The 7,927-nt window shown below is 42.3% G+C and overlaps 1 long non-coding RNA gene across 2 annotated transcripts in view; it reads left to right on the top strand.

Annotated features, from left to right (window-relative positions):
- The first annotated feature begins 832 nt into the window (after positions 1-832).
- Positions 833-7,927, top strand: part of LOC148045776 (uncharacterized) — a 138,726-nt gene continuing 131,631 nt past the window's right edge. Inside the window, exon 1 of one of the 2 annotated variants that reach the window (XR_015696228.1) lies at positions 833-917. This is a non-coding gene — a long non-coding RNA (uncharacterized LOC148045776). The remainder of the gene's footprint in view (positions 918-7,927) is intronic. The other variant, XR_015696229.1, reaches the window with a different exon arrangement.

Raw genomic sequence — 7,927 nt, 5'->3', positions numbered from 1 at the left:
TATTGGCTATTTCTGCCAGCTTCATGTCATCTACAAATTTGATGAGTTTTCCTTTCTATCCCGTCTTTTAAATCATTTATGAAGAGAACCAGGTCTAAGACGGAAGATTGAGATATCACATTGCCTACTTCCCTCCATGTAGATAGTTCCATCAAGGACTACAGGTTCAATGTGGTTTGTCAGCCAGTAATGAATCCAGGTGGTGGTGATGCTGTCTATCCTTATATTTTTCTAACTCGTGTATCCTAGCATTTGCTATTTAGACTGCAATACTTCATCATAAGACCTACAATCCTGAAAATGCAACAGAAAAATATTCATGGTAGAATTTTAATATTAAGGAAAAGTCTATCATCTTACATTTCTAACCAGTGAATCAATTTAGCTAGTATTTGCTTTTTTCCCTGTACTTTCGGATAGATGTCTAATTCTTAATGTCTGAATTAAAATACAACTCACCATCAATATAACAAAAGCACTGTATATCAAAGCAAAGGATATCAACTTCAAAGACTTGTTCCTATGGAGGATGTTTTTTTTAAAAAAAAAAAAAACATAATTTCAAAAGGAATCTTATAAAGAATAAAATCAAAAACTCTTTCTTCAAACTTTTTTTTTGGGGGGGGAGGATGCTAATAGACTAATTTTCCTAAGTTCTTCCCCTCCCACCATGTAGGAAAATGAACCATTGTAGCAAAAAAAAAAAAAAAAGGGTGAAAAATGGGTCAAGGAAGTGGTGGGCTTCTGCCGGCTTGGACTGGTTCAAGCAAACTGGTAATTCTGATGTTCAGCTGGCCCCACCCACCTGGCCCCACCCTATCCTGTCCTGTACTTCCTTCTTTCTGGTTCAGCTAATTCGTGTGGCACAGCTGATTTCCGCGCCTCTGCTGTTCTACTTACCGGGGCTGCCTTAGAAGGTAAGCAGCTGAGCTTCAAATTGCTGTATTTTGTACACTGCGCGCAAACGCATTAGGCACATGGGAAAAATGGCGATCACTGAACCGTTTGTTAAATTTGTTGCAACCCACCACTGGATCAAGGTTTAGATTTGCTTTTCAAAGAGCGTCAAACCTGTCCTGCCTTGAGACTCTAGAAAGAATGCTGAGGAGAATAACAAAGATATTTAAGGGGTAGACCAAAGGTGGGTTACTTCCAGTTTGGACCAGTTTGGGAGAACCGGTAGTGATAATTGGGCATGGGTCACCAAACTGGTACTGATGGCTGGCTGGCCACGCCCCTGAACTGGCTCGCTCCGATGCTCTCCCTGCCTCGTCTTCACCACGTGCATCCACACAACTCCCTCCTATGCCTACACACTCGTAAGCAGCATGGGCTGCGGAGAGAGCCCTGAGGCTTCGCAACCCCCGCCTCCTAAGTGGGATCGAGCCTCCCTGCCTCCTTGATGTACAGAGGCAGGAGGTGGAAGTTTCGTTTGCTGCCTGCAAGATGCGTGGTGGGGGCAAACAGGCAAGTGAGCTTGCCAGAATCTGCCGGCTGCCTCTAATCTGCAGTTTTCTCATGAGCAACTTTACTCATGAACAGGGTGTTGAGCAGATTGCTGGCTTGGCTGCATGAATACAGCCATTTAATATTTGAGGATATGTCACAGAGAAGAACAATTCAATTTATTCTCCAAAGCACCTGAGGGCAGGACAAAAAAAAAAAACAACAACCCACAAGAAATCCAATCTAGAATTAAATTTCCAGACAGAGAGAACAATTAATCTCTCAGTGGAATCAGATGTTGCGGCTGCTTTAGTACTGGAGGTTTTTTAAAAAGAGGTTTTAAAAAGAGGCAGCCTTTTATTTGGGATGCTGCAGTGTCTCCTGTTGAGCAAGGAGTTGGGCTAGAAGGCCTCCAAGGTCCCTTCCAACTTCGTCATTCTGCATTCTGGTATCCTTGCTATCCGTCTCACACTAGATTTTCAGCAGACAGTGCCAGGATGCTCTCCGGTGGCGAAGCAAAGACATAGCTCGCCAAACGGCTGAGTTTATTTCCTTTCCAGGTTATATGATTGGTGGCCACATGGTGGCAGCATGAAATCTTGAGGGTTCTTTTTTTTTTTTTTTTTTGTAGTCTGCAATCCAGCAGATTTAAGGAAATTTTTCAAATCTAAGTGGTTGTTGTAATTAAAAAAACAACAACAAATTGATGCAAACTCAATGAATACAGAAAGCATTGGCAACTTGGATAGTTGCCTTTTTGGTTTTCTAATATCTTCTGTCAATGGCTGGGAAGCACGTTCATTTCACATTGCAGATAAAGCTTTAAAAAACAAGATTAATGGATTTGAAAGGGACCTTGGAGGTCTTCTAGTCCAATTCTCTGCTCAAGCAGGAGTCCCTCTACTATTTCAGACATATGGCTATGCAATCTTTTCTTTTAAAAAATTGGATCATTGGGAGCACCCCAGGGGTGGGTTCCAGCAGGCACTACTGCTGCTTCGTTCAGGTGCGCACTGCATGCATGCTTGATGTGCATTGTGCATGCATGCACAGTGCAATAAAAATTGCTCTGCGCATGCAGAACAAGATGGTACTGCCATCTTGGTGCTACCCGGAGAACCGGTTTGGGGCGTGGCAGGCCTGGGTTACTGCCGGTTCCAATGACCCAGGCCGTCAAACCACTACCAGTTCGGCTGAACCAGTTCCAACTGGTAGGAACCTACTACTGGAGCACCCATTACCCTCTGGAAGCAAGCTGTTGCACTAATTGTTCTCACTCTCGGGTTTTTTTTTCTTCTTAGTTCTAGATTGAATCTTTCCTTGATATGTTTTCATCCATTATAAGAAGTAATGGATGGGAACCAGTGGTGGGTTGCAAATCCCGTTCCAACTGGTATGGTTGGAACAGGGCTGGCATCCTCATGGATGTGCGCAGTACGTGCACACATGCGTGCAGCGTGCGCATGCATCTTAGCACCTCCACGATGCTCCATATTGTTCCAGCTGCTCTGCGGAACATCGCACAAGCACTGTACACACCATGTGCCTACCCGGAAGCACAGTAGCCTTTAAACACCAATATGGAGCTCGGGCGGGGGGTGGGCCCTCCGGGGCACCATACTGGAATGGTATCCAATGCTCTGGGCTGGCCCTGGTACACCCGTACTGGGCATACCACCTGCAACCCACCACTGATGGGAACTTATAAAAAGGATCTTGATAAGCTAATAGATCAACCTAGAATGATCCTGTAACATCATTCACAATGTTTCGGTACAGCAGCAACAAAAACTCTCTAGCTAAGTTGAGGAAGGGGATATAACTTCTGAGTATTATGACCAGAACATAAATCGACTTTGTATTCCTCCTGAAAGCTGCTGCCAGATACACTATATTGCCAAAAGTATTCGCTCACCTGCCTTTACTCGCACATGAACTTTCTGTAAGTGACATCCCATTCCTAATCCATAAGGTTCAATATGACATCGGTCCACCCTTTGCAGCTATAACAGCTTCAACTCTTCTGGGAAGGCTGTCCACAAGGTTCAGGAGTGTGTTTATGGGAATTTTTGACCATTCTTCCAGAAGCGCATTTGTGAGGTCACACACTGATGTTGGGCGAGTTTACGTGGCCTACCGCTTCGTGGCTGAGTTGCTGTCGTTCCCAAACACTTCCACGTTCTTATAATACAGTTGACAGTTGACTGTGGAATATTTAGGAGGAAGGAAATTTCATGACTGGATTTGTTGCACAGGTGGCATCCTATCACAGTTCCACGCTGAAATTCACTGAGCTCCTGAGAGCGACCCATTCTTTCACAAATGTTTGTAAAAATAGTCTGCATGCCTAGGTACTTGATTTTATACACCTGTGGCCATGGAAGTGATTGGAACACCTGATTCTGATTATTTGGATGGGTGAGCGAATACTTTTGGCAATATAGTATATTTTATATTTTCAAAGCAGAAAACTCCATTCAAAATTGATCGATTTACTTTTAAAAACTTTTTGAAAAGTATTGTAAAAGTATTTATAAATGTCCTCAACCAGTTTAGGAATTAATATCTTATTAATAAAATGTTATTCTATTTCAACTATGTTCCATATGCTTTTCAATACACTATATTCTTTAAATCAATTTCATTGTGTATTCATATTTTTCTATTCTGTATTTGTTTGTAGCTGCCTTATACTTTCCTGGTTTTTTTAAAAAAATCTCTATATACATCTATTACCCTATATAACTTTTTCTACAAGTTTTCTTTTCCTGTATGCTTAGATGTCCCAGCCTGGGCTTTTTGATTTTCCTCCCCCCCCCATCTGTTCTCCCTTTGAGGGAAATAGCTCAAACAATTTATCTCTCATGCCAGTCTGAGGGAAGATAAGAAACACCTCTCTCCTCCCCATTTTTTCAGCTGTTGCCTCCTTTCTGGTTGCCTTTTTTCTTATCAGGGCTCCTTATCTTTTAGTTTGCCCCTTTATTTGATTCCTGGCCTTTGACTCAGTTTATTCAGCTCTTCCTCATGAGGCGTGAAGCTGCAAAGCTCTTAGCAGCCATCTTGCCTTCCCTCTTCCTCAATATTGTCATTTGATTGGCAGCTGAATAATCCTACAATGAAGGCCCACAGTGATCAAAACATTATTTACTTCTGCAGAATCCTTTCTTTGATTTAGGTTTCTCCATGCTAGATTTTGGTTGAACGATATTTTATTTGCATGTTATTAATATGCAGAAAAAGCCCAGGTTAGAGAAAGCAATAAAAATCTTCCATATCTCTTCAATAAAAAAAATCTGTCCTTTATCCTTTACTTCAATAAAGTATAGATTAAAAAAAAAACCTTTAAAAAAGATTAAATAAGATAATTGGGATCCGTGGCTTTCACTCTGAATTAAATACATGCGTACAACACTCTTTTCTCAGCATGAAGCAGGAAAAGGAGAGCATGAGAGAAAGAAGATTAAACTCACTTGGTATCCCAGAGACAGAGGCACTAAAATTCTCAGAATTCCTTAACTGGCATTGTCACAGCTGTGCATTGAGGGTGTGCAGGATGGACTTTACAATGCTTGCAATATAGGACTTTTAATACTGTTTTAGTGGCGAACGCACACGGGTTTTCTTGCAATTTTAATGTATTTCATTTCTCTTTCTCTCTTTTAAATATATTGCCAATAATTGGCCGTAAATCTAACCTAGCATGAACAATGTAAAAGCTTTATTTCAGAAACTAGGACCAGGTAACTGTTTGTTACATTGTAAATAAGCAATTTCATTTTCAGCTGTTCCCAAGCCTTGAAAATGAAAGATTCCTACTAGAAAGCACTGTGAATGTATCTTTACCAATAGGCACGACTACATTTTCCCTTGCAATTGTTTCTTTTACCTTTATTGAGAATACAATGCTATTTTTAATCCTTATGCTTACATATTATTGAATGTCTAATTTTTCATGATGTAACTGGACAGATATTATTTACGAATCCCATCAACTTTGACTCTAAAGTTAATGTGCTGTGCAAACTATAAAAAGAAATATCACCTTTTGTTCCAGGTCGCTTTCTCTGAGGGAATGCTTTATAATTTCAAATAATAGTAAATGAAATGATTATGGTTGTCTCGGATGCATAATAGGGGGTCGAGCATATTTAGGCATGAAACTAGAAGCCATATTTGGCCATCAGTAGTGTGAGAAATTCATTCCCCTATATACAGGTAGTTCTCTACTGATATTGTAATTGAGCCTGGAATTATGATTAAAAGTCATTGTAGTCATTAAGCAGGCTACCATGTGACCCACAGGTGGGTACTGGCAGTCACTAATGTCGGTTTGCTTATGTGAGCGCTGCACGGACTTGATGCATGCTGTGCGCGCATGCACAGTGCAATTAAAATTGTTCCATGCACGTGCAGAACTGAAAAACAATATGGTGGCAACCTCTGGCACTGCCTGGGGAACTGGTTCAGGGGCATGGTAGGCCTGGGTCGCTGTCGGTTCCAGCGACCCCAGCAGCCAAACTACTACCGGTTCAGCTGAACCGGTAGGAACCCACAACTGATGGGACCACAATTGATTTTATGACTTTTTTCCTCATTAGTCATTAAGTGAATGCAGCAATTGTTAAGCAAATCTGTTTTATCAATAGCCATTTTTTTTTTGCACAAACCAGAAATCAATGCTGGAAATGGTGGGGGGGGGGGGGGATGTTGAAAAAAATGGTCAGGTAAATATGGGGTACTGCAAACAACCAAAAAGGGGAGCTGATTTCCAACCACCCAAAATGTGATCATGTGACTGTGGGTGTATCTAGCCATTAAAACTTCAAAACAGAGTCATAAATACCCAAATTGGGATTCGTTATAGTTTTGACCAGTCTCTAAATGACTGGTGGTTAAACAATGATTACCTGTATATGCAAGTCATATTATAAAGTCTAAGAAGTAAAGATACCATCAGTAGTTTGAAGAAGAATAAGCCAGAAAATGTTTATCTTTTTTAAAAAAAACCGTTTGTTTTATGGTTTAAGGGACTTTGTGGCTTGCAACTCTCATAAATACATGCCAGTTTCCAAGTACCAAATTTTGATCAATGATCGTAGGGAATGCTGTGAAGGCTGGAAGTGCAAGGAACGTTTGTAAGTCACTTTTTTGAGTGCCGCTGTAACTTCAAGCAGTCACTAAATGAATGGTTGTAAGTTGAGAACTACTTGTAGTTCCTGAGCAAATTTGGTTTTTTTAATTCTAATGTTTAAAACCATCAAAACAAACTATTTATGCAACTGGTTTTAAGAGAGAAAGCTGTTAGCAATTCAACTATATTGAAATAAGCGCTCCATCCTCTTACCTGGTTAAAAAATACTTCCATCTTTTGAAAACATCTCTCTAGAATGATCTTTGTCAGGTGATTCTGAAGTCTGGCTGGCAACTACATATGAAGTAGAAAGAACATGTGCGCATGTGCGAGGATTAAGATGGCTGCAAGGCTCCGTCCGCTCTAAAATCTACCCGACGAAATGCTGGAAAAACCGCGAGTAACACCTTTAAAATATTATACAAACAGCTCATCCGGGAAGCCTAAGACCCAGGGAGCCCAAAAAGATCAGTTGGCGGCAGGGACTACCTCTTTGGAGATAGCCCCGAACCGCAAGGGCTCCAGCGTCTTTAGCGGTCCCCATGCTGGTCGGGCCGTTCAGCAGCGCGGAAGAGGATTTCGGTCTGGAAATGGCGGCGGCGTTCTTCGGGGGCTCCGTCGCCTGTTTTATCTACTAGCTATGCTGGCTTGCGACGGTAGCGACCCACGACTGTGCATCCACCCCCAGGACCATCTCCGGGCCGTCAGGATGCTGCAGCTGCGGATTGTAGAGGTTTGGGTGATTTTGGCGGTCTCCGTGCTGCTTCTTTTGTATCAGCTGTTCGGCGGCGAGGAGAGGACTATCAACTTGGTGGCAGTGGTACCGTGTTTTGGCGTCCCTATTGCCTCCCCCACCCCTGCCCCCCGTTTGTCTGCAGGGGGAGTGCGGAACTGGGGAGACCACCCCTGGAATTTGCAGACCTGGACGTTCCCATTGGCCTCAGAGTTTCCGGTGCTTTTTGGACTGCCTTGCCTATCTAACATCGAGGGAGCAAGCGCCATCTTGGGAACAACGAAGGGGTCTTTAGGCAACTACAGCGCCTGTTCCATCTCTTCCCATTTATTTTCAATGGTGTGCCTCTGGGAACTACTTGGGATGGTTTCTCCACCAGAAGGAAGACTCTGGACTTGTACTGCGGGTGGACAGATGATGATTGCACTGCGTGTTTGTTTTGAACCCCCACAGGACCTCCTGACTAACAAAGCTATAGAAAAAGAGAGGGGTTATAAGACACTCCCCCATAGATACCATCTGAACTATAACTGGTCCTTAGCCATTTCAATTCTGAACATTGAGAGCCAATTTTTTACTGCCTGAACTTGCACCTTAAATTAATTAATTTTTGCGCA

Source organism: Thamnophis sirtalis, unplaced genomic scaffold (genome assembly GCF_051295495.1).
Source record: "Thamnophis sirtalis isolate CommonGarterSnake01/CBP01778 unplaced genomic scaffold, rThaSir2_p1.2 scaffold_4, whole genome shotgun sequence".
NCBI classification, from domain to species: Eukaryota; Metazoa; Chordata; class Lepidosauria; order Squamata; family Natricidae; genus Thamnophis; species Thamnophis sirtalis.
Note: the sequence above shows the minus strand (reverse complement) of the source record. Positions and strands in the feature narration are given on the sequence as shown.